Here is a 25,108-nt window from a genome sequence, read left to right as displayed (position 1 = left end):
TTAATTCTGTTTTTAACTATGCTTTTAGTCATGTGTTTATTGTTTTATTAAGTTCTTGTAAACTGCCCAGTCACTTCATGAGATGGCAAGGTAGAAATTTAAGAAATATATAGAACTAAACAAAGGTAGGCTCCACTCTTTTGTATGTTGCTTTATTTTGTTATCATCACAACACACATATCTACAAAAGAGTCTGAATTTGGCTTGTAATGGTTTGATGCTTATTTTGATGAAAGCATCAAGTCTTGTGGATGCCTTTGTCATCTTGCTACATGATAGAATTTATAGGTAGATGTCTAAATTTCAAAAAGCGAACATTGTTTCACTGAGTTTGTGACAAGTGTTAATGCTTTGCCCAAGAAAACTGTTATGCACTCTTCTATGATTCATGCTGCATTTAGACAATTTCCTCATGGAAGTTTGTTGCATTCTCATAGAGAATTTGCTTTAAAATAAAGTTAGTAAGCATAATATTGTTTCATTAATTTCTTGAATAACCAAAATTAATTGAATATGAGGACTGTTTCCTATTCTAATTGTACAAGCATTATTTGTTTAGATCAGATTTCCATAACTAATTGCTTTAATAGAGTTAGAATGTTGATATAATGCAGAAATTATTATGCTTAAGAATCAGTGGCTTTCTTCCACCAGAAGTAGGTGCTGGATGAAGTGTGTTTTAACATAGTGGATTTACAAATCCTGGGTGTTATACATCAAATTAAAAAGTTTAATTTTTCTGCTGGAATTCAACTTCATATACATGGCTTTCAGTTCCTATAAACTTATTGACCACCAGTAATAGTAGATATAAAGGCAGTTAGCAGAGGGACTCTATACCTTTATAAGTAATCCTTGACTTATGACCACAATTGAGTCCAAAATGTCTGTTGCTAAGCAAGACAATTGTTAAGTGAGATGTGCCCCATTTTACAACCTTCTTGCCACAGTTGTTCAGTGAATTACTGCATTTGTTAAGTGAATCTGGCTTGCCCCATTGAGCTTGCTTGTCATAAAGCTGCTGGGAAGGTTACAAATGGGGATCACATGATCCCAGAACAGTGCAATTGTCATAAATACATGCCAGTTGCCAAGTGCCCAAATTTTGATCGTGTGACCACGGGGATGCTGCAACAGTTGTGTGAAAAAGGGTCATAAGTCACTTTTTCAGTGGTATTGTAACTTCGAACGGTCACTAAACAAATGGTTATAAGTCAAGGATTACCTGTATCTTATTTCCTTAACCTAGAACACTTATTTTGCAGGTCCTTATGTAATATGCCTTCTGTTGATATTTTCAGCACTTCCTGTCTCTGTTCATTTCCTCTTTCACGTTTTACTTTGAGCTGTACAGTTCAAGTATTTCCTGATTCATTATTTCTCCATAATTAAGGAAAGGGCACTACTGATTATTGTTTAAGTAACTTTGGTTTCCTATTGCCTTGTAATTTCCTAAATAAAAATTATATTTATCTCCTTTGATGCAAGCAAACCTAAAGAATTCTTTTTTTATTGTATAAATTATACTGTACTCATAACTTTAGTGTTGTTCTCTCCATGTATTTTTTCTGTATCAAAAATTATTTGTTATTCCACAGTGCATGTCTCATTATAATCAGCTGTTATGTGTTATCACAACATTGGTACTATGAGGGAAAGGAAAAGAAAAATAATTTTAAAAGTGCAATGCCTCAAGACTTTAATAATAGTTTTGGTCTGTTTTGCAAAAGACTGAAAGTAGAGATTACTGCAAAACCTGGTGACTAGATTACTAACATTTTAATCTTTAACAGTTTCCATTCCATGGTAATTTTAGAATAATCACCATTGTTCTGATACTTAAAACTTTTTATTAATATTTGACGAGGGGAGGTAGTGGCAGAAAAGAACTGATGTCATGAATGATGTCATAAAGCTAATGACATTGTGGTTTCTATCCAATGATTGTTGTTCAATACCCCATGTGGCATTTTCTATATCCCAATCTATAATATTCCACAGATAGTTAGATAATCTGTTACATATTATATTAGTGGGAAGATATGAACTCACTATGTTTTTTCCTTTTGAAATGTAAGTATGGTGATTCTCTAGTTTAGTTACATTTATGATCTTGATTATAAGTTGCACTTATGTCAAAAGTTGGGATAATAATAATAGTGGTTAAGGAACTAGGCTAGAAAGGGGGAAACTGGGAATTTTAGTTCCTACCTGAGGCATGAAACCAATGAGTGATCTTGAGGCAGTCATTCTGTCTCAGCCTAGGGAGCAGGCAAACCATGCCAAGAAAATGCACGGAGTTGTCCAAGAAGTTGCCAGGAGTCTGACTCAAAGGCAATAATAATAATAATCTCTTCCATGGACATCTCCTTGTCATGGTGAGAAGGGTTTGTGATATTCAGACCTATGCTGGAAGAAAGGTTACCCATGCCAGACAGGTCTTAGCAGAAAAATCAGACAGTGTATCGATCAATGTATTTAATATGATGAAAAAGTAAAAAAAGAATCTTAAATCAGATCAGTCATTGTCCAGGTCAACAAGGACCACATCAGATGTAGAGATCCTGGGCATCTATAGACAATTGAGCAATGAGATTTAAGAGCTCTGGCTAGGCAACCAGGATTTAGGCCTGTAGGATTACTGCAAGAACAACAACCACAGACAAGACAAAAGTATACTATGTTTGAAAATTGCACCATTATCGCCCATTATTATAAATCAGAACCAACAAAGCAGAGCTATTTAAAGTAAATGTTTGAACTGTGGAAAAGAATTTATCCAGACTCATATATCACTGAACAGCAATTAGCAGATCAAAGGAGATTCATTTGCAGAAAAAGAAATTCAGGATGCAGAACTGGAAGAAATTCAGAAAAACTGTGAAAATGGAATATCCTAAAACAACAGTAAATAGCTTAATGAAGTATTGCATAAACAATACATCAGTGATTGGTTAAAAACTAGCAAAACTTATCTTATTCAAAAAACCCAGAGAAAGGGATAACACCAAGAAATTATAGGCCAATAACATGCTTGACTACAATGTTTAAATTGCTCACAGGCATAATATCAAACGACACCTGAGATTCCAGTAGAACAGAAAGAAAATATAAGGAAGAATAGAGATACAAAAGATCAATTTCTAATTGATAAAATGTTTTGGGAAAATTACAAAATGAGAAAAACTAATTTATATATGGTTCAAATTGACTGTAAAAAGGCATTTGATTTGTTACCAGGTAGTTGGATCATCAAATATTTTGAAAAAACTGGTGTCCATAAAAATATTAGAATGTTTATATAAAAAATAATGAAGCAGTGAAGGACAGAATTGGTGGTGGGAAAAGAAAAATATAGATTTGTCAATATTAGTATAGGCATTTTCCAGGATGACTCATTATCACACTTATTATTTGTCTGCTATGATCCCACTTCCAGTGATTTTTGTAGAAAACCTTGGCTACCAAACAATAAAAAATGCTAATAAAATCTCATATTTCCTTTACATGGATGATCTGAAGATTTATGGAAAATCCAGTCATTGACCAATGCCATAAGAATTTTTAGCACAGATATAGCAGTGAAATTTGGTCTAGAGAAATGTGCTACAGTAATAATAAATTGGGGTAAAATCACAAACTGTAATGGAATTGAAATGCTGAATGGCCAAACTATTAGGAGCCATCAAGATGAAGCATACAGGTATCTGAGCATTTTACAATTGGATAATATCAAACATGGACGAGTTAAAAATATGATTAATTGAAACAGTGAGAAAAGTGCTAAAAAACAAAATCGAATGGTGGAAACACCATCAAAGGAATCAATACCTGGGCCATACAATAAAAAGGGAAAGGTTTCTCCTGTCCAGTCGATTCCAGCTCTAGGGGACAGTGCTTATCTCCATTTTTTACTCAAGGGAGTCAGCATTGTCCGAAGACATTTCCATGGTCATATGGCCAGCATGACTATAAGCCAAGGCACACGGAACACAGAACACTGTTACCTTCCCACCGAAGTGGTACCTGTAAAATATACTGCTGGAATAAACTGGACACATGCTGAACTGGACAGTTTGCACCAAAAAAAACCCCAAGAAACATAGAAATTTAATAAATAAACAATAAGAAAGCTAATAACTACTGGAGTCACTATGCATTACATCCTTGTAGTGATATTGATACATTATACCTGCCCACAGAATTGAGACAGAGATTTATTTCAAGTCAGTAGAAGAAGAAAAGCATGCATTGGCTGACAACGTAAAAGACAGCCAAGAACAAACATTCATACAAGTTAAAAATCAGAACTTATTGAATGTACAGGAAACAAATCACGAATATCAAAATAATGTAATAAAAACAGAATGCTGGCAAGGAAAAGCATTACGTGGTCAATTTCTACAAAAGATCAAGGAAAAGGTCTGCATCAAGTGGATACAGATAAAACCTGGCAATGGCTTACAAATGGAAGATTAAAAAAAGAATCTGAAAGCTTGATTTTGGTTGTGCAGGAAGAAGCTATTCAAACTAATGCAATAAGGTCAGAACTGAAAAATGGTTACATGATTCAAAGTGTGGACTGTGCCAAGAAACAGAAGAAACAGCAGATCATATACTTAGCTTATGCAAGAAGATTGCAGAAACTGATTATAAAAACAACATAATACATTTGCCAAAATGAGCTGAATATCTATAAAAATTATCACGTGCCATTACTGAAAAATAGGTGGGAATATACTGTAAAATTGAAAAAGTAGTCCAAATGAGCAGATTGCAATGTTGTGGAATTCTGAATACAAACTGATAATGTTTTGGCTCATAACACACCAGATTTAACTGTGGTTGAAAAAAAGAAAATGGATAATTAACGTGGCAATATCAGGGGATAGTTGAATAGAAGACAAAGAATTGAAGAAGATCACAAAGCATCAAGATCTGAAAATTCTCATCCAACCTTAACAATTAATATAGGGCTTGTTGTGCTTCTTGTCTGGACCATCTTGCAGGGCCAACTTCAAGGAAATAAGTTCTTGCATTATATGTTGCATTAAAAAAAATATTTTTTTCTGTTGCTTGGCTACATCATGGCAGAATATATCCCAAGTGCAGCACTGTTAACCCATTGTGTATCCAGCAATAATACAGATTTTGCTTTCCAGTTTACATTCACAATAATTCTTGCCCTTTAATTTCCACATTGATTATTACAAAATTAATTTTTGTCCGTATTCTTTTGAAAAATTATCATATGCCTTTGTTTTCCCATTACATCTTCCTGAACATTGCGCGCATTAATAATAATTTTCTTTTACAGTTTAATTTTGTTATGTGTTGTTTGTTTCAACTATTTGTAAACTACCTACTAAATAGAATTATTATTATTATTATTATTATTATTATTGATGATGATGATGATGATGATGATGATGATGATGATGATGATGATAAAATTGGAAGGGATCTTGGTGGTCATCTAGTCCAACCCCCTGCTCAGGCAGGAAACCCTATACCATTTCAGACAAATGGCTGTCCAGTCTCTTCTTAAAAACTTCTAGTGCTGGAGCATTTACTGCTTCTGGAGGCAGGTTGTTCCACTGGTTAATTGTTCTAACTGTCAGGAAGTTTCTCCTTAGTTCTAACTTGCTTCTCTCCTTGCTTAGTTTCCATCTGTTGCTTCATGTCCTGCCTTCAGATGCTTTGGAAAATAGTTTGACTTCCTCTTCTTTGTGGCAGCCCCTGAGATATTGGAACACTGCTATCATGTCCCCCCTCGTCCTTCTCTTTGTTAAACTAGACATACCCAGTTCCAGCAACCGTTCCTTATATGTTTTAGCCTCCAGTCCCCTAATCATCTTTGTTGCTCTTCTCTATACTCTTTCTAGAGTCTCAACATCTTTTTTACACCGTGGTGACCAAAACTGGATGCAGTATTCCAAGTGTGGCCTTACCGAAGCATTGTAAAGTGGTGTTAATACTTCACGTGAACTTGATTCTATCCTTCTGTTAATGCAGCCCAGCACTGTGTTAGCTTTTTTGGCAGCTGCAGCACACTGCTGGCTCATATTTAAGTGATTGTCCTTCATTGTGTTGTTCTTTGAATGTGATAATTTTAGTCCTATTGTTTCCTGAGAGATGCAAAAATAGCTAAAGACAACCAACATAAAAATAGATGTAGCTATAGTGAGAGTCAAAATTGGCAAAAAGAAATATCAGCAGCTGCTTGAAAGCACTGAAAATTGCAATCACACAAATAGATATAAAAGGGCAAAGAAGAGTGTTTGATGTAATGGCTTCTGCTATCCTCTTGGAAATGGCACCTGGACACATTGAGGAGATACCTTACAAATAGTTCAAATATGAATTTATCCTATGAATGTACATTTTCTTTGGGTTTTTTTAATCTACTCCTTGTCTGATTCATCTACTCTTTGTCTGATATTTACAATTGTTGGTTAGAGGATACAGTTTTAGGATTGTTCTTTTTAGACTAACCAAAGAAGATCCTATCAGACCCTCTAGGAATGTAGGAATTTAGGAATAGCAACTCAAGAACTGAGTAATTTGATTTTATGAATGTAGAACAACATGCTTCATTGCAAGAAGCCTTCAGGTATGTACTGGCTATGTAAAGTTCCTTTCAGTGCATGGATTATTCTTCCATGCATTCATGATTTGGAACAATGTCAAGTGAATGGTATATATTGTAGTATTTGCATATGTTAACATTTCAGATTTTTATGTTCTAAGTGTATAGTAGCCATGAGTTCAAGAATAATTATTTTATTTTATATTTTCTTGTTGTTTTTTTCAACAATTACAATAAAGATAATTAAGGATAATTCAGGCAATTGTTTTTGTCATAATGAACAGCTGAGAAAACAGAGAATTGAGAGGGGGAAAAAGAAAAGAAAAACATCTTCAAGTTATGGATTTTGAGAAGAACACCAAAGTTTGTATGGATTGCAAGAAGAATCAATCAGTCCTGGTTAATGAACACTCATTGTTCCTTTGAGGTGATGTTCTGCAAACAAAAGCTCACATATAGCATCTAATGTAAGAGCAAAATGGCCTACAAAAAAAACCATATATGCTTGTTCAAAGTCAGTGAAGCAGAAGAAGATGTCAATGGAAATGGCAGATGAATGAGATCATTTCTAGTAAGCTCTGTTCAACTCCTGGTAAAGGATATGAACCCCATAGAATAACTCTGGCTAGCTGTGTTTGAAGACTCAGTAGAGATGAAACTGATATGATGGTGCTTTCTTTTCTTTTTTTTTAATTTTAATTTTCCCTTTTTCACTTTACAAAAAACAAAATACAAAAAACAAAATACAAAATACATTTTTTTCCTTAACAGTACTGTGTCCTATATCTCTTACATATATTTATGATTATTTACATTACTTCTCATACTTTTTTATTCCTCAGTTCTAACCAATTGTAACACTTGTCCCATATCTCATAAAATTCTGTTTCTTCCTTGTCTTTTATTTCTAGAGTAAGTTTGTACATCTCAGCGCATTCTAAAATCTTGTGAATAATCATGTCATTTGTTGGTATATTTTCACATTTCCAACATTGCGCATATGCAATGCGTGCCGCTGTTATTATGTGTACAATGATGTATTGAAGTTGTTTTTTCATCTTTGGATTAATTATACCTAATAAGAATAATTCGGGTTTGAGTTCAATTCGTTCTTTTGTTATTTCCTGTATCCATCTCCTTATNTTATATTGGTTTTCTTTATATGCAGTTGACAGTGTTAATTTGCAATTTTTGTTCCATACTCTTTCCCATTCTTCTAATTCTATATTTCGGCCTATATTTCGTGCCCATGCTATCATTGGACCTTTTACTATTTCTTCTTCCAATTCTACCTCTAGTAAATGTTTGTAGGTTTTTGTTAAAAAAATTTCTTCCTTGCCTGTCAATATTTTATCCAATTGCTGTGGTACCCGATTTATTCCATATTCTTCCATATCTTTGCTATATTTTGATTGTATCTGTAAGTATGGCCACCAATCAATAATTATTCCCTGTTCTTTTAATTCCTCCCTTGATCTGAGATTACCTTGATTACCTAATAATTCTTTGTATCTTGTCATCTTTTTTTTGTCCAGAGTGTTTGGATGGATCATTGCCTCCATCGGTGAGGCCCAATTTGGTATTTTCATATAATATTTCTTTTTAACCTTTTCCCACGTCCAAATCAGCGCATCTCTTATCTGGTGTCGGTAAAAATATGTGTGTGACTTCTTGTATTTTCCCCATAGAAAGGCATGCCAACCAGCCTGTAAATCATGTCCTTCGATCGTTAAAACCCTTTTATTATCTAAATTTATCCAATCCCTAATCCAAAGTAACCCCGCTGCTTGGTAAAAAGTTTCCCATTTTGGAAGCCCAAGGCCACCTCTACTTCTACTATCCTGTAACGCTTTAACATTTATTCTTGCTTTTTTACCTAGCCATATAAATTTATTGATCATTTTGTTTAATTCCTCAAAAAAAAATTCTCTAATTTTATTGGGACTGTCTGAAATAAATATAATAATTTTGGTAGAATATTCATTTTTATGATGGTGCTTTCTGATGGTCATTGTAACTAAAAAATTCTACACAGGACACATACTGTATAAAAATAAACACCACCAACACCACCACACTGCAAGACGGCTGTGTATATGGGGGTATGATATGATATAATAAATGTATCTTTCCTCACTGAGAACTTAAGGGAACTGTATATCCATTTTGACAGCACTAAGTATCCTAAAAAGAGGTAGAATTAACATCTAAAGCAGGTAAAAAATGGGATACATTTGTTCATAAAGTCACCAGGATTGAGGCCAGCTTGATTATATATAATTAACTTATTTAACTTAACTAAAATTTCTGAATTTTTAATAGTCATCCTGGGCAAACCATGAAATATCTCATTTTTCTCCCTTCTGCCTCACATCAAGGGGGAGGGAAGTATTTATTGGATTTATCATGATCAAGATTACAAATCATTTTGCATATTATCAGTGCAATACAGTACTGATGGTTGTGCAGTCCATGAATCATTACATTACACTGAAATTCTTTTGAGCTGATGTGAAGTCTAGACTTGACTGGAATCCCAGACATTCTAGTGCTTTAAAGATTTGATAGAACTGAGCTTGTAAGTTGTGTATAGAGAAATAAAAAAACATTAAGAAACGTTTTTTTTCCTGAAAACTTGAGAAATTGTTATTTGTAACTGACCTTTTGCTGTTCCCTTGTTAAAGATATAATGAATATAACTCTTTCCATTTTAGAATTTTCTATGTAACACATACAAAAGCTCCATTTAATTAAGTTTGTTTGCAGCTGCTTTCTTTTATGGTTTCCATGGAAAACATCCATGAATCACTCAGAGGGTAGAGAAAATATTTTCTCCTCAGAAAACCCTGATAAATACATATTCTCCTGATTTAAGTCACATTAAATAAGATAACCAAAGTCAAATGTGATGTTATGGATTTCAGAAAAACTTGCAAAGCTGATTATACTAGATATACTTCTCATCTATCAGTTTTATGGAAAGAACTGGCCCATAGGTTGGCTTGCTTTAAGTATGAATAGAGATTATTAATCATAATGGTTTCTTCCTGGAAACACTTACTAGGTTTTTTTCCCCTACACCTTACTGTATGTATATATGAAAAGGAGTAACACTTCTATCAGATTTGTAGGAAAAACAGTTTTAAGCTTGTCTTGCATTGAATCCTTCAGGCATGCTTCAATAGAGGAATGCTGAACAAAAATCTAATCAATCAGACAATTTCTGAATATGAGTCTAACACTCTTTTGAAAGAGCGCTAAATCTGTATCCCAAAATAATCCAGCTCAGAGGTTACAGGCTCAGAGGAAGGTCATAGCATGAACTCACTTTCTAATATAACATTTTAGACAATATGCCTGAATATATATATAAGTGCAGTAATAAACTGCAACTGAATATTTAAGAAAAACATTCCAATTTTCAAAAATTTCATCATCCAGTTTTTTCAAGGTACAAGTGGCTCTAGGAATGGCTTTGCTAATGTACATCAATTCATCTCATCCAACAAATTTCATTACACTATTACATTACAAATGATTGTTAAATATTTTAGTCCCCAAATTTTTGAAAAAATGCAAAAATATCAAATCTAGGGTTAAAATCTAATCTTTCCTTAACTTTTTGTGGTATGTCTTTGAATCAATTTACTAGCAACTATATAGAGAAGTCCCAGCAGTTTTCTTGGCAACATTTTTCAGAAGTGGTTTGCTGTTGCCTTCTTCATAGGGCTGAGAGAGAATCGCTGGCTAAGATCTCTCAGCTGATTTCATGTCTAAGATACCACTAGAATTTACACACACACACACACACACACACACACACACACACTGAAATGCAGAATAATCCAGATCTTATCACTGGAAAATAAAGATTTTGCTTCCTGAACACTTCTGGTGTACCTTATAATGCCTTTGGCTGCTAATCATGAAAATAATCTGTAATTTAACCTATCATGCACTGTTTTATAGAAATCTTCAATCACCCTTCAGAACCTGTTGACTACGCTGCACACATAAAAGAAAAATATAAAAACATGGAATTGTTGTTGAAGCACATCCAGTATGCCAACTACAACTGGAATAGCTGTGGAGATCTAAAAGTAGTGACTCTACTGCTTGGAATGCAACTCAGATATACAAAGTATACATATGCAATTGGGAACCGTGCAAGAGAGTCGCATTATATTTTAAAAAAAGAAAAAGTATTTAGTTCCAAGTCATAAAACTGTGGCACATGAACCACTTGTTGTTTGAAGATCTGCTGGTGGGGCCAGAGAAAATTGCCTGGAAATGTACAAAGATGTTGTTGAGAATTTTCTTGGCAACTACAGAGCATTAAACTACATTCAACTAGTTGAAAAATTTCTTACAACATAGAAGACCATGAAACTTCAACTTCCCTCCTGAAAATCTAGGTTCAGTCGGTGACAAACATGGTGAAAGATATCATCATGGTATTGCCCCAATGAGAAAACAATATCAGGGCAAGTGGAATCCATCAGTTCTGGCTGATTATTGTTGGATACTGCAGTGAGATTCATTGAACATTGAGTATAAACAAACAAAGCAAAACACTTCCAGTCCTATTGAACTCATTCACCATGTTGGAAACATTATTTGATTAAGTACATTATAGTCATTAAGTTAATTTCATATTTTTCAAGATTCCTATGTGATACAATCAAATTCCATTGGAGAATTTGAAACTGTTTCAAGGCATGCTTCTCTTAGCTTAGTAGAATTCAAAAGTTCTTACTTGACTGTCTTATATGGCCTGAGCACAGGTCACATCTGGAATCATTAGACAAAGAATATCAATTATCTTAATTTTGTCATCTAAACAAAGGCAGTGTCAGAGGAGATGATCATAGGCTGGCACCAACCACTGTAAACTATTTCAAAAAGCTTAACAGCCCTCATCTATTTTTTAGTGATCTAGCTTTTCTGAAAAAATTATTTTGTTCAACCCAAAACAGGTAATTACTGAGCTCTAGATTTGTCTTTTGAAGGAAATTCAAGTATTAAATCTATATATCTGTAGTTTATACCCCCAAAAGTCTGAAAATGTTTAGATAAAATCTGTTTCTTTTCCCCCTTGCTAAGAGCAAACCACAAGAGATGGGGGAGGTGAGGCTGGCCCTCTTAATGTTATTTCTATTTTATTTGTTTATTTATTTATTTATTTATTTATTTATTTATTTATTTATTTATTTATTTATTTATTTATTTATTTATTATTTATTTATTTATTTATTTATTTATTATTTATTTATTTATTTATTTATTTATTTATTTATTTATTTATTTATTTATTTATTTATTTATCCTATGATGATGATGATGCATTAGCCAGGAGTCTACAATGCTAAAACAGTACAGAGTAGTTATTTGGCTGCCTTAAGATTGATAACCCATTGGGTTCCCACTCACATGCTATCCATGATGCACCACAGGGGATGAGCTAGCTCCCCACCAACCTTGTAATAGATTGGGCTCATAGAGAGCGGCCCAAATAATCCAATGAGTTCTGTCATCAAGCAGGGATTTTGAATCTAGATTTTCCCAGATCAAGTAAGGCAGTATAACCACTAAATTACACTGGCTCTGATTTTGTGACTTTACAATGATACAATGGCTGTAATAATGGTTGCAAAAAACCTTTGTGAATATATTAGCAGATTTCAGATACAATTTTTAGTTTATTTATTTGAATTGTTGCTAAATTTATTTGGTCATCTATCATTATAATCTCTCTGAGCAGCTCACAAAAATAAGTAATATGAAACAGTAACAAAAGTGTAATTAAATTGCAAAATGAAACAAGATTTTCTTGGACAGACAAAAGTTAAGAAGAATGTCAGAAAAGACAGTTACAATTGTTTCTCCTATTTAGGAAGAAAAGCTAAATAGCAATAAAATGAAGTAACATAACCATTGTAGCTTATGAACCTTCTACTTTATTTTATTTTTTACATATATTAAGAAGAAAAAATAAAGGAGGTGGACAGTTACCACTGCTTCAAAAGGAAAAAAAATCTGAAACAATATCATTCAGTACTTTTTTTTCTTTTGGAATAAACAAAAATGGATGATTAGAATGTTGATTTTAGACAATTAGAAACAGACTAGCAATAGCAATAGTACTTAGACTTATATACCGCTTCATAGTGCTTTACAGCACTCTCTAAATGGTTTACAGAGTCACATATTGCCCCCAACAATCTGGGTCCTCATTTTACCAATCTCGGAAAGATGGAAGCTGAGTCAACCTTGAGCTGGTCAGGATCGAACTCCTGGCTGTGGGCAGAGTCAGCCTGCAATACTGCATTCTAACCACTGCATCACCACGCCTCCCTGAACAAGGGTCCATATGGATTTGAAAAGACTTTGGAGTTAATTATAAAAATCCTTCCCATGGGAAAATGCTTTTGTTTTTAATTCTTTTTAAAAAAAAAACATAAGTAAACTTTGAAGTTTGGACAAGAGAGGGAACCAGAAGAAACCAAAAATTACAATTAAAGAAAAATGCTTAAATTTGATTCACTAGTAGAGAATGAAGCAAAATTTGACATACTGAAGAATAGCTTTGAACAATGGATCCAGAAATTAGTTTTAGAGTGTCTGCCTCTATAGATAGACTGTGTTTCAAAGATATTATGAAAAAGGAACAAGTTTTACCAAACAAGATTGAGACTGATTTGAAAAAATAATAGGCTTCAAAACTGATATGAAATATGATGCTTCAGCGCCATAAAAAAAGACTGTCTGATGTCTTAATAATTAAAAGGGATATTCAAATAACAGAGGGATTTGAAGATTAGTTTTACATTTAGGGTAACCTATTGACTTTTTTTTTTACATATATCTCATGAACAGATATTGGATCGATTCAATTATTAGACAAATAGATTTCCACATCTGGGATATTTGTTTATCTAATATAGCATTTTTGTTAAACAGATGGCAAAGTTTATAATCATTTGTAGACCCATTATGTAATAGGAGGAGAACACATTATTTTTTGATATATCTTTCAGCATTCAGCCAGGGTGGATTTTTTAATGTTTAATGTTAGATTTATTTGAAAGTTGGGTTTTTTCTTTTTTTGTACACAAGATATTTTTGGGGTAATGTTGGATATTTGTTAATCTATTTTCTTTCTTTTTTTGTTTTTCTGTTTTATATTTTATCTTTGGTGATAAAAGAAAAATAAATTTGTAGAAACTTTATAATAGTAATAAAATATGGTTAAATTATATAAAAAAAGAATGATACAAAAAGGATGCTTTACTAGCCATAATAGAGACTGGTTGATATCTTAACAATTAAAAGGAATATACAGATAACAAGCCAAAAGAATGACTGGGATTTTTTCCTATGTTGCATTTACAAAAGAGATGTTAACACTTTGAAGAATTTTGTGAGAAGGGACAAAGAAAAAAAGAAAATAAATCAAGTTCCAAGACATGATTGAAGAGACTAAAGTTTACAATTGTTAGAAGTAAAAGGAGGGAATATATAGTTGGCTTATTTGATCCAGATTAAAATAGATAGTTGTCGTCACTGGTAACACTTAACGGATTTTTGCTGATCAGGACTAGTGAACAACAAGACTTGAATGATTTGTTTATAGATATGGGATAGAATATAAGAAGAGATTGTTGTATTTTTAAGAGAAAGTGATAAGTTACTAAAATTGTTTACACTTCTTGTTATAAAGGGGGAAATATTTTTTAATATATTTCTTTTTTCTTTACTATATTATTTTTCTTTTCTATTTTTCATTTTCATCTTTTCACTCCTGCACTTTTTTACTTTGTATTCATTTTTCTCCTTTCAATTGTAATAAATTTAATTATGTATTTATATCATATTAATTTATATATTATAAATTATATACAATATATTATAATTTATTAATAATTTAATAAAATCTGGGTCAATGTTTTGGCCCCAGGTAGCCTAAGAGCTGCTGGGACAAGCTCTCTTCCTCTGGCACAGAAGAATCTCCTAATGGCCATCAAGGATCTAGCTGTTGTTTTATTTATATATTCATAGTGGGCTTTCTAGGACTCTGAAGTATGGAATATTGTCTCAATATTGTTTCTTATTTGAAGGAGGACACTTGCTCTATGTAGTTCCCACCTGCCATCCATCTGTACTGTTCAGCCTTGTGGCCAGAAACATTTTTGGAATTCGGATGGAAAAAGTTAAACAGATTAAATACATTATTTCAATGGTCTTCATTTGTACAATAAAGCAATATAACATTATTCCAATGCTGGTCCTTATAGATCAGAATGCACATTATCTCTTCTGACTGAACTGAGCAGCTCTTAATTTCTTGGCATGAAAAGTTTCCTGGAATGTTTCTGGCAACTATTCTGTACAATTAAAAACACTTATAAACTTCATGGAGTGCTTTTCCAAAGCCAGAATAAGTGCTCATTGCTTGGTTATGTGGCTCTTAGTAATTTGCAATTATTAATATCCATTCTGTTTTAAAGCTTGACTTCAAATAATAACAGTTGAAGGAATTGTGGTAATTGTGTTACTGCACAGTACTAGAAAAAAATACGAAATTTGAGCCAAACTATGCATTAGTTTTGGAACAGGAGTTTCCAACTGCATATTTCTCCTTAATTAATTTTGCAGAAGCTGGGAGTGGGAGGTCACCTGGGAATTGCTAGGACATAACACCAAATGAGAGGGCTGACCCAAAATCAGTCCATCATAGGAAAATCAATCTTGCACTGAGGCAATTTCAGAAGGAATATGATATTTTGGCACTGAACAAACTTCACAAAGGTTCAGAGTAAATGTTATGGTCCTTATGTGGACCTAGCATTTCTCTATTTATTACAGCAGCTTGTTCTTTTTCAGACTTATACACACGTGCACACACATAGACATACACACAAGATGCTGTTACTCTTGAAGTAACCAAAAGTTGTTTTCAGTCACTTATTATGAATCAGTTCCAAACAGGGCCCATCCCTATCAATTCTGCTTTCCAATTATAATTTGCAAGTCACTCTCCCTCAGTACCCATATTTGAATAAATTCCATAAATAAATATGGAATCAGTCAGAAGGGTTCATCTCAGGGCATCAAATCTAACTTTCTGTTCAATGCAAGGAACCACATTAAAGCATACCCTGAGGTGTCATCTAGTCTCCATTTGAACAAATCCAGGGAGAGGAAGGCAATTGTTTCTTTCCTCTATCTAACTTACTGTTATGAAATTTCCTCCTCCTCCTCCTCCTCCTCCTCCTCCTCCTCCTCCTCCTCCTCCTCCTACCTACTATAGTATTTCTGTCTTCTCTTTTCAACGTTCTGCCTTCACTATCTCTTCACAGGATTTAGTTTCTACTCCCCTAGACATCTCTATTGCTTTTCTTTAAGCCAGTTCTAGTTTCATAGAACCTCTCTTGTATGTAATATCCAAAAATGGACACAATTGTTAAAATGGTCCTGACTATTATCAAGTAAAGTGGAATGATTACTTCCAGTAATTTAGAAATAACACTTCTTTTGATAGTACATAAAATTGGGATTGTTTTTTTATACAATCACATACTGGCTCATAGTCACCCACCAGCAGGCTACTATTATTTGAAGAGAAAAAGCCCAAACCAAAAGCATTTGATTTGTTTCTGGAATGAAGAAACTTGTGTTTGTCTATATTAAATTTCTTTGTGGTCCTCTCAGACCAGTTCTCTAACCTATCAAGACCATTTTGGATTTTTCTTCTATTGTATTAGCTATCTCAAACAATTTCAATCATATGCAAATTTAACAAGGATTCTTTCTATCTCTTTATTCAGATCATTAGCAAAATACTGAAAAACAGGACTGTATCTTATGATGCTCCCTTACATGTAGTCAGATAATTGAACCATTGAAGAAAATCTGAATGCAATTTTCAAGCTAACTCTGTACTTCATGTCATGCTATTCATCTAGCCCTATCTTGCTAATCAGAATGTCATGGAGTACTTACCATAAAATCAAATAAAATTTAGTTCACTCAGATTTGGATTTTGCCAAGGGATGTAGTCAAATCAGCTGGAAAAAAGTTCTACTTAGTATTTTTATTCTTGTTTTGATTTTATTCAATTTTATTATTATTTGGGAGAAAGAGTCCTCCCTCCCTCACTGTCAAGCAGAATATTTTTTAGCCAGCAGAACTGAGAATGAGGAATCATCCAAGTAAAGAAACTTGAAAACCTGCAAAGACTAGCACAGGAATGTTCTGGATCAGCTGGTGCTTAAATGAAAAGAATAAAAATGGGAGAAAAATCAACATAATATTATCTTGCATGTGCTAATGGACATGCATATTTTTTGTCATGCAAAATGCAAGATGTTCTTTTCTGTTTTCTGTTTTGATAACAGGAAAAGCCTAGAAACTTGTCACCATTTCCCTTGATAGATCAGAGAATTTCCTATTCTTCATTATGATCTGGACCAGCCTTCTCTTATTTAATGTCCTGGGGAAAATTACTCCAAGGGGGTAATTTGGGTATATCCTGAGAGAGTTAATGATTATTTTGGGACTGCTACTGCTGAAGTGCTTGTGAAAAACAGCAGAGTCTACTTTTTCTGTGGGAGAAATGCCATTTTTTCAGTTCAGGAAAATGGGTAATTGGGTCAAACAGTTTAAGAACCACTTGTCTAATGTATAGCTCTTATGCAGGTAGTCCTTGACTTACAACAGTTCATTTAGTGACCATTCAAAGTTACAACATCACTGAAAAAAGTGATTTATGACCATTTTCCACACTTACAACCATTGAAGCATCCCCAGGGTCATGTGATCAAAATTTGGATGCCGGGCAACTGGTTCATACTTATGACTGCTGCAGTGTTCCAAGGTCATGTGATCCCGTTTTGCGACCATGGGGAAGCCTGGTTCACTTAACAATACTGTTACTAATTTAACAACTGTGGTGATTTACTTAATAACTGTACGAAGAAAGATCGTAAAATGGGGCAAAATTCACTTAACTCTCTTGCTTGGCAATAGAAATTTTCAGTGCTTTTTTTCTAAAAAAAAAAAAAGGTGCCGGAACTCACACACGTCATACAACCCGCCTTGCCTACCCTACAAGGTTCCATCCAAAAAAGGTGCCGGAACTCCGTTCTGGGCGTTCTATGAGAAAAAAAGCCCTGGAAATTTTGGGCTCAATTATGGTCGTAAGTCAAGGACTACTTGTACATATAGTCTGCATTTGTGCTGCCTGAATATAAAAAGCAATTCTCTCACCTTTACCCTAAGATTGCTCAGTTCACTTTCCATACCACTCATACATTTATTCTCTCTTCTTATAAAGCCATTCTTTGGCTTCAGTTTGGGAAGTGAGTGGGTGGGTTGTATTGTTCAGCACCAGCAAATGGTACAAAACACTACACATTGCCTAGGATACTTAGTCCCATTCCAGAGAGCACTCTAAATCACAACGATATCCTTAGCTAGAAAAATAAGTATTATTTCACAAGATAATAACTGCGAAATTCAATTTCGGAGCCAGTGACATACTGCAGTTAAAGTATTGGATTGACACTAGGAAGACCCCTATGTCAGTGGTTCTCAACCTGTGGGTCGGGACCCCATTTGGGGTCGATCGACCATTTCACGGGGGTCGCCAAGCAAGGCTGTTCGCCATTTTTTTTGTCCGCCATTTTTTTTCCCCTTTTCCGGCGGGTGCCTTACCTCTCTTGGGCTGGGCCAGCTGGTGGTCAGCCTGCTCCGTCTCTGCCGCTTGCCAGCTACGCCTCGGCCGGCGCAGGGGGCGGAACCATGCATGTGTGGTGCTCCCGGGCAGGGAAAGTCCTCAACTTACGACCGATTGGGTAGTCCTCGACTTACGACCGGTTTAGTCCTCGACTTACGACCGGTTTAGTCCTCGACTTACGACCGGTTTAGTCCTCGACTTACGATCGGTTGGGGTTGCGGCATTAAAAAGGTTGAGAACCACTGCCCTATGTTATCCACTTTCAGCCATGGAAGCTCAATGGATAAGATTGGATCAGTCACTATCTCTCGGCCCAATTTATTTTAATAGTTGCTGTTGTGGGAAGAATCCAGAGAAGTATTTTGGGGAATATTAAAAAGGCAGAAAATATTTCTCCAAAGGAATAATGGAGAAGATCTTAAAAAAGGCCGAAACTTCTCCCTCCCCCCAGCCAGAAAACTCAGCAGAAACCAGCTTTTAAAATACAGATGTAATAATCCATTCAGGAAGGTTGGACTCAGGAAGCTAGAAACTGATGAGATTAGGAAGACAAAGATACCTAAAATCTACATACCCCACCCAAACTCTAAAAGACAAGACCTTTAGGGACATTAGGGTTAACCCACCAATACCCAAAGGGCACACTCAGACTCAGGTCAGAGTACATGACACAGAAAATACAAAGCCTCAAACAGGAACAGGAAACAATCTCAAAAGCCCAAGAAGGTATAAAAACCCATCATTCCCAGCTACATGTGGTCAGCTGCCCCAGAGCCATCTTTCTGTCTGGCTCTCCTCTTCAAAAAACTACAATCTTCTTTCTAAAGCAGTCTCCATTTTGTTTATTCCCAGCTTGGACTGGACCCCGATGAAGATTTTTCTTTCAACATTGTTATATGAAAAAACATAGGAGGAGGATGCACTATGTATGTGCATCCTAGAACTTCTGAAAGAAAGACAGGATATAAATCTAACAAATAAATACTAATAAATTACATGGACTTCCTAAAACAGAAAATTTTCCATTGAAATTTCTGGTTTATTTTTATGAAAAGAATGAGCCACAGCTACATTGTTGTTGCACAATATCTAAGTAATAATATGGAAATGTATTTTAAATAGATACATATTTATTCTAGGTGCTGTAATATCCTGGTATTAGACTGAAAGTAAATGCTAAAAGCATAGAGAAGTAGGCTAAGAAATTCCAGAAGAACCCCTTGGATAATCTGGAGAAATGAAGCTATAATTTAGTGGTTAAAATGATGGCAGTAATTACAATTTATTTCTAAGGGAAAAAAAATACCCTATTTCTTTCTTTTTTTAAAAGAAAAGAACAAAAGTTGAGCTCACGCTGGTATATTTCTGATATCTTCAAAGAGCCAGTAAATGGGACATTCTGCTAGTGGTGTAAAAGATAGCCTGGAAGAAAAGCCTCATTGGTTCCTTTTGATTGTTCAGACCACTTCAACTTCTCTCTAATCAAAGAGAGAAGCAACCTAGAACTAAAGAGAAATTTCCCGACTGTTAGAACAATTAATCAGTGGAACAACCTGCCTCCAGAAGTTGTGAATGCTCCAACACTGGAAGTTTTTAAGAAGAGACTCGACAGCCATTTGTCTGAAATGGTATAGGGTTTCTTGCCTGAGCAGGGGGTTGGATAAAATCTACAAGGCCCCTTCCAACTTTATTATTATTGTTGTTATTGTTATCTTTGAGACCAGTTGTGAGATTCCGAACTGCTCTGGTGAGTAATATAGAGATGTAAAGAGGAAGGGGGATTTATGAAAATTTAAAACCTATTTTGGTGGTGCCTTCTATCTGTAAATAGATACCTATGATATTCCATCTTTTAAAGTTATCTACAGATCGTGATTAAGCATTATGAGCCCCTGTGTTACACTTATGTCCCATGTGGTGAACTTCAGTGGCTTTTGGTATAAAATTATTTTCTGGAATAATTGTAGTTCAGTGTAAAATATTCCATATCTTCTTTTGCTGCTACTTTACTTTTCAAAATATTACTCTTCTTTTCAAAATATTCATATAGATTGGTTCTTACCCTTTAGCTTTTATAAATGTATAAAAGTTTGGACATTATATTGTGTTCTAGTTTTGTGTTGCAAAGTATTTAGAACAATGTTTTAACTGTTATTGTTGTGAACTGCATAAAATTCTAGAGAAATTTTTTTCAATTTGTATATATGTTGTCAAAGATCCTACTTCGCCCCTGGCAAGAAAGACTCAGAGTCGATCAGTTCACAGGTGGTTTTCAATTTACTGAGAGGAATCTTCGGCATGCAGTTCAAAGGTACACCGCTTTCAAAGTCTGCACTGGAAGCAACTGCCTGCTCATGTGGCAGAGGCTGGGGACCAACACCTATCTGAACTTTCTGGTATCCCCCTCCCACCAGATCGTTGGACCCCACTTGTCTAACCACACTAGGCCCAATATAACGGCCTCCGTCATTGAGGAAGCAGATGACCTCCCAGTGCTCACCCATCTCCATCTGTACTGATTCTGTAATAAATGTGGCGGGGGCTCCTCCCAACAGAGAACCATCCACTTGCTCGAACCTTATCAGTTTGACCAAGGCCCTCACCCTAATTCCTACTTTTTTCACCACAGCCTCACTGATTAAGCATCGGGTACACCTGGTGTCAATGAGGGCGTCACACTTACCCCGATACCCTGATTGCGGACTGACTAATACAATGGAAATGGTGAAATGGTGAATGGATGGATAGGCTCACTCACCATTGGGTCTTCTGTGTCCTCGGCATCACCGTTGTAAACAACCAATTGGTGTCCTGTCACAGCGGTCACATCTTCAGTCTTCGACTGCTCTCCCTGGGGAATGGGTCCCTCAGCCTGTTGTACAGCCCTTGATCTTTCTGGGGTCTTTCTAGGGGTGGCTTTCACAGGGGACTCCGGCTTTCCTCGGCTTGCCGGAACGGGACACTCTGCTGCGCGGTGTCCTGACTGGTTACACCGGAAACACCTAAATGCTGGGCAAGGCACCCCTGTGGGTGGACTTGGATCTGGCCCTGGGGCCCTTGGTCTTTCCATTAGTTTACGTGGTCTTACGGATCCATTGCCCCTAGGCCGAAATTCCTGAAGACCCGTGTCCAAGTCTATTACTATGCGGAACCACTCTTGCAGCCGGCTCGGGATTCCGCGGTATACGCAAGCCTGTCATAGTTCGTGGTCCAGACCTGCCCGAAACTGGTGGACTAACAGATGTTCTGGCCACATTCGCAGCTTACTGGCTACTCATCCAAAGTCCCAGACATAATTGGCTGCGGGTCTTCCTCGTTTGATTGCTAACAGCTCCCCCTCTGCATGCTGAACCCTGGACACGTCTTCAAAACGGGCCCGCAGAGCTCCCAGAAACGACCCAATGTTGGTTAGTTCCTGGGCGTGCTTGCTGTGCAGATCAGCCACCCACTCCACAGCCTCCCCCTGCAGGGCTGCAGTGATCGCTCATACCATGGCCCACTGGGATCGATAAAGGTGGCCATACCGATCTAGGTGACCAATCGTTTGGCTGAGGAATAACGCCAGCCGATCCGGGTTTCCATCAAATGTTATCTGGAGGGGTGGAGGACCCCAGACCTGTCCCTGAGGCCAGGGACCCATGCCCCACTCCGGACCATGCCTGGGGTCTGCATAAGCCTGGGAGCCAGCGTCATAGAGTCTGTTCCCCTCCTAATCGAGGACCCAACCCCAGGGCCTGGCCTCCTGGCAGGAGCCACCATTGGGTCTGACAGCGATCTACCAGTCACTCCAGTGTGTGACCTATCTACCGGCAGGTATGCACTCTGAGCGGGACCCCTCACCAGTTGCGTGTCACCTCTGTGACTAGCGTCCAGCTTCAACTTCGGACTAGCCAATCGGAAATGGGCTGGCCCTGACTAGAGCGATGACGGATCGGTTTGTGACCATGATGCTGCTTCCGAACTCTGGTCCCATCGTGGCCATGAGGAGAGCTCCTGGTAACCCGCTTCCCCGAAGGACATATGTAGTCCTTTACTTACAACAGTTTGTTTAGTGACCTTTCGGAGTTATAACGTCACTAAAAAAAGTGACTTATGACCGTTTTTCACACTTACAACCATTATAACATCCCCGTGGCCATGTGATCAAATTCAGATGCTTGGCAACTGACTATTTATGATGGTTGCAGTGTCTCAGGGTCATGTGATCACCTTTTGCAAGCAAAGTCAATGGGGAAGTCAGATTCACTTAACAACCGTGTTACTAATTTAACAAATACAGTGAATCTCTTAACAATTGTGGCAAGAAAGGTTATAAAATGGGGGGAAACTCATTTAACTAATGTCTCAGCAACAGAAATTTTGGCTCAGTTGTGATAATAAGTCGAGGACTACGTGTACTTGTGAATGATCCAAATGCTCACCGTGTGTGGGTTTGAGCTTTGTAGAGGCTGATGATAATAGAGAGGATTCAACCTAGAGTTCTCATTAGAGGCACAAATGACCAGGCCCAAATTATCCTACTCCAGACAGATTATGTGAAGAGCTAACTCTCTGGACAAGGCTCTAATGCTGGGAAAGGTGGAAGGAAAGACAATAAAAAGACAACCAGCAGCAAAATGGATAGATTCAGTAATAGCAGCAATCAGTGCACCATTGGGAGATTTGAAAGGTTAGGGACTGATCATTATGGAGAAAATCTAACTGTGTTTGATGAAACTCAACAATCTGATGGCACATGATCAATCAATCATGGACAGATAGATCAGATTCTCTTAGGCATTTCATGACCTTTTGACTCATTTAAATGTATATTTTATATCTCTGTGTATACTGGTCATGCTTGACTTACAATTTATTTGATGACTATTCAAAGTTACAACGGCACTAGAAAAAGTGACTTATGAGTGGTTTTCACACTTACAAGAGTTGCAGCATCTGCATGGTCAAGTGATAAAAATTTGGGCACTATTTATGACAGATGTGCTGTCCCAGGGGCATGTGATCCCCATTTGTAATCTTCCCAGCTGGTTTTCCATAAGCAAAGTCAATGGGAGCAGCTAAATTTGCTTAACAACTGCAGTTATTTGCTTCACAATTGTGGGAATAAAGGTAAAAAAAATGGGGCAAAACTCACTTAACAACTGCAACAGATATTTTGGGCTCAATTGTGATCATAAATTGAGGATTACCTGTATGTGACTTTTACTAGTTGCGAATCTTCAGGTATAAGAAGTGCATTCTCAATCATAAACTCTTAAACTATAAATAACTTTATTTTGAAACTATCATAGTGTATCCACTGCAGCACAAGTATTTTCAAATATTCATCTGTATCTAATTTAAATACTGACCATAACGGCTTTCAGGTAGAAAGCTCATATTCAGATTTTGGTAGCATAAACTTGATTATAATTTCACTATCTTTTTTGGAGAATTGCATTCTCTAGAGACGTATGTATTATATAGTACGCATTTTTACCATTTCTCCTCTACTTTATTATCTTTGGATTCTTCCAAAGGCTACTAGTCACCCTTCCCCTATCTTTCAGATTTAAAAAAAACGCCACATATTATGTTTCTTCTTTCTTTTTAATAGCTTCTGCAGAGAGAGAGAGAGAGAGAGAGAGAGAGAGAGAGAGAGAGAGAGAGGAGGCAGTGGGAATTCACACATAAGTTTAAAATTCAGAGACATCTTTGCACACCACCTGTGAAATTCCCTGAACACGGCAAGGCAATTACACAATAAAAGACACATTTTAAAGACAGTATCCTTTAATTACAGGATGCTTTATGCTAGAGTGACTGGTGGATTAAGAGAGATCTCACCTTTGTACATCTCCTGTACTTGTCCCTAGTTTTATCTAACTCCTGTTAATTTTAATGCTTTTATATTTGTGCTTTTATTGTATTGTAAGCCACCCAGTCATTTTGGATGGGTGGTATATAAATTTAATAGTTATTTTTTAATCTAAAAGATAGTTGCTCTTGACATGTAAATCCCAGTAGGACATCACAAAAATATAATTTATCTGGCAATACCAACAGAACACCAAAGTGTACCGCACATACACAAACTATGGCAAAACTGCCAACTCTTGAGATAGCAAACTAAACTGTTGCATAGTGTAGTCATCCTTAAATTTGCCTCAGTTCTTGGCACCCCTTTGTTCTGCAAGGTGTTTTGATGCTTCCTTCACCTCTTGGAAAACCTATGCTCGTGATTCTTGATCATTTCCCCGGGTGAAGGCAACTGGACGTATGTCAGTCTTAACCAAGGCTACAACTGGGTTTATACTTCTCACTGGACAATAAAAAATGTTGTTTGGCTTTACTCGAGGACGCTATGTGAACAAAGCCTTTTGCCCAACCTGATTTATGGCTACTTTATGGGAACCCAGCCACCATGGCTTGTTCAACGAAGTGAAGTTAAAAGAAATTTGTAATTCCCCTCCTCCAAAACTCGCGCGAATCTAGCCTGCATGCAATCCCCCCCGTGAAATTTGTTCATGCGCGTTGTCTTCCCCCCCCTCCCCTGTGAGGGTCTGTGCGCCCCCTTTCCTATCCGCTCGTCTCCCTTTCGCGATCTGGTGCGTTTCTGGCTGAGTGCGCCGAATCTCCTCCGCTCCGCCTGCTCTCCCGCCCCTGGCTTGCAGTCTTCGGCACCATTTTCCCCCCCTTTATATCAGGCAGAGAAACAGTCAAGGCGGCAACACATGCTGCCCCTGCTTCTGGGCTCTCTCCCGGTCTCCTCAGATGCCCTCTGCCGCCGCCGCCGCTTTATT

This window comes from Protobothrops mucrosquamatus, unplaced genomic scaffold, assembly GCF_001527695.2.
Source record: "Protobothrops mucrosquamatus isolate PMUCROS unplaced genomic scaffold, P.Mucros_1.0 scaffold2651, whole genome shotgun sequence".
NCBI classification, from domain to species: domain Eukaryota; kingdom Metazoa; phylum Chordata; class Lepidosauria; order Squamata; family Viperidae; genus Protobothrops; species Protobothrops mucrosquamatus.
This window is presented reverse-complemented; position numbering follows the sequence as displayed.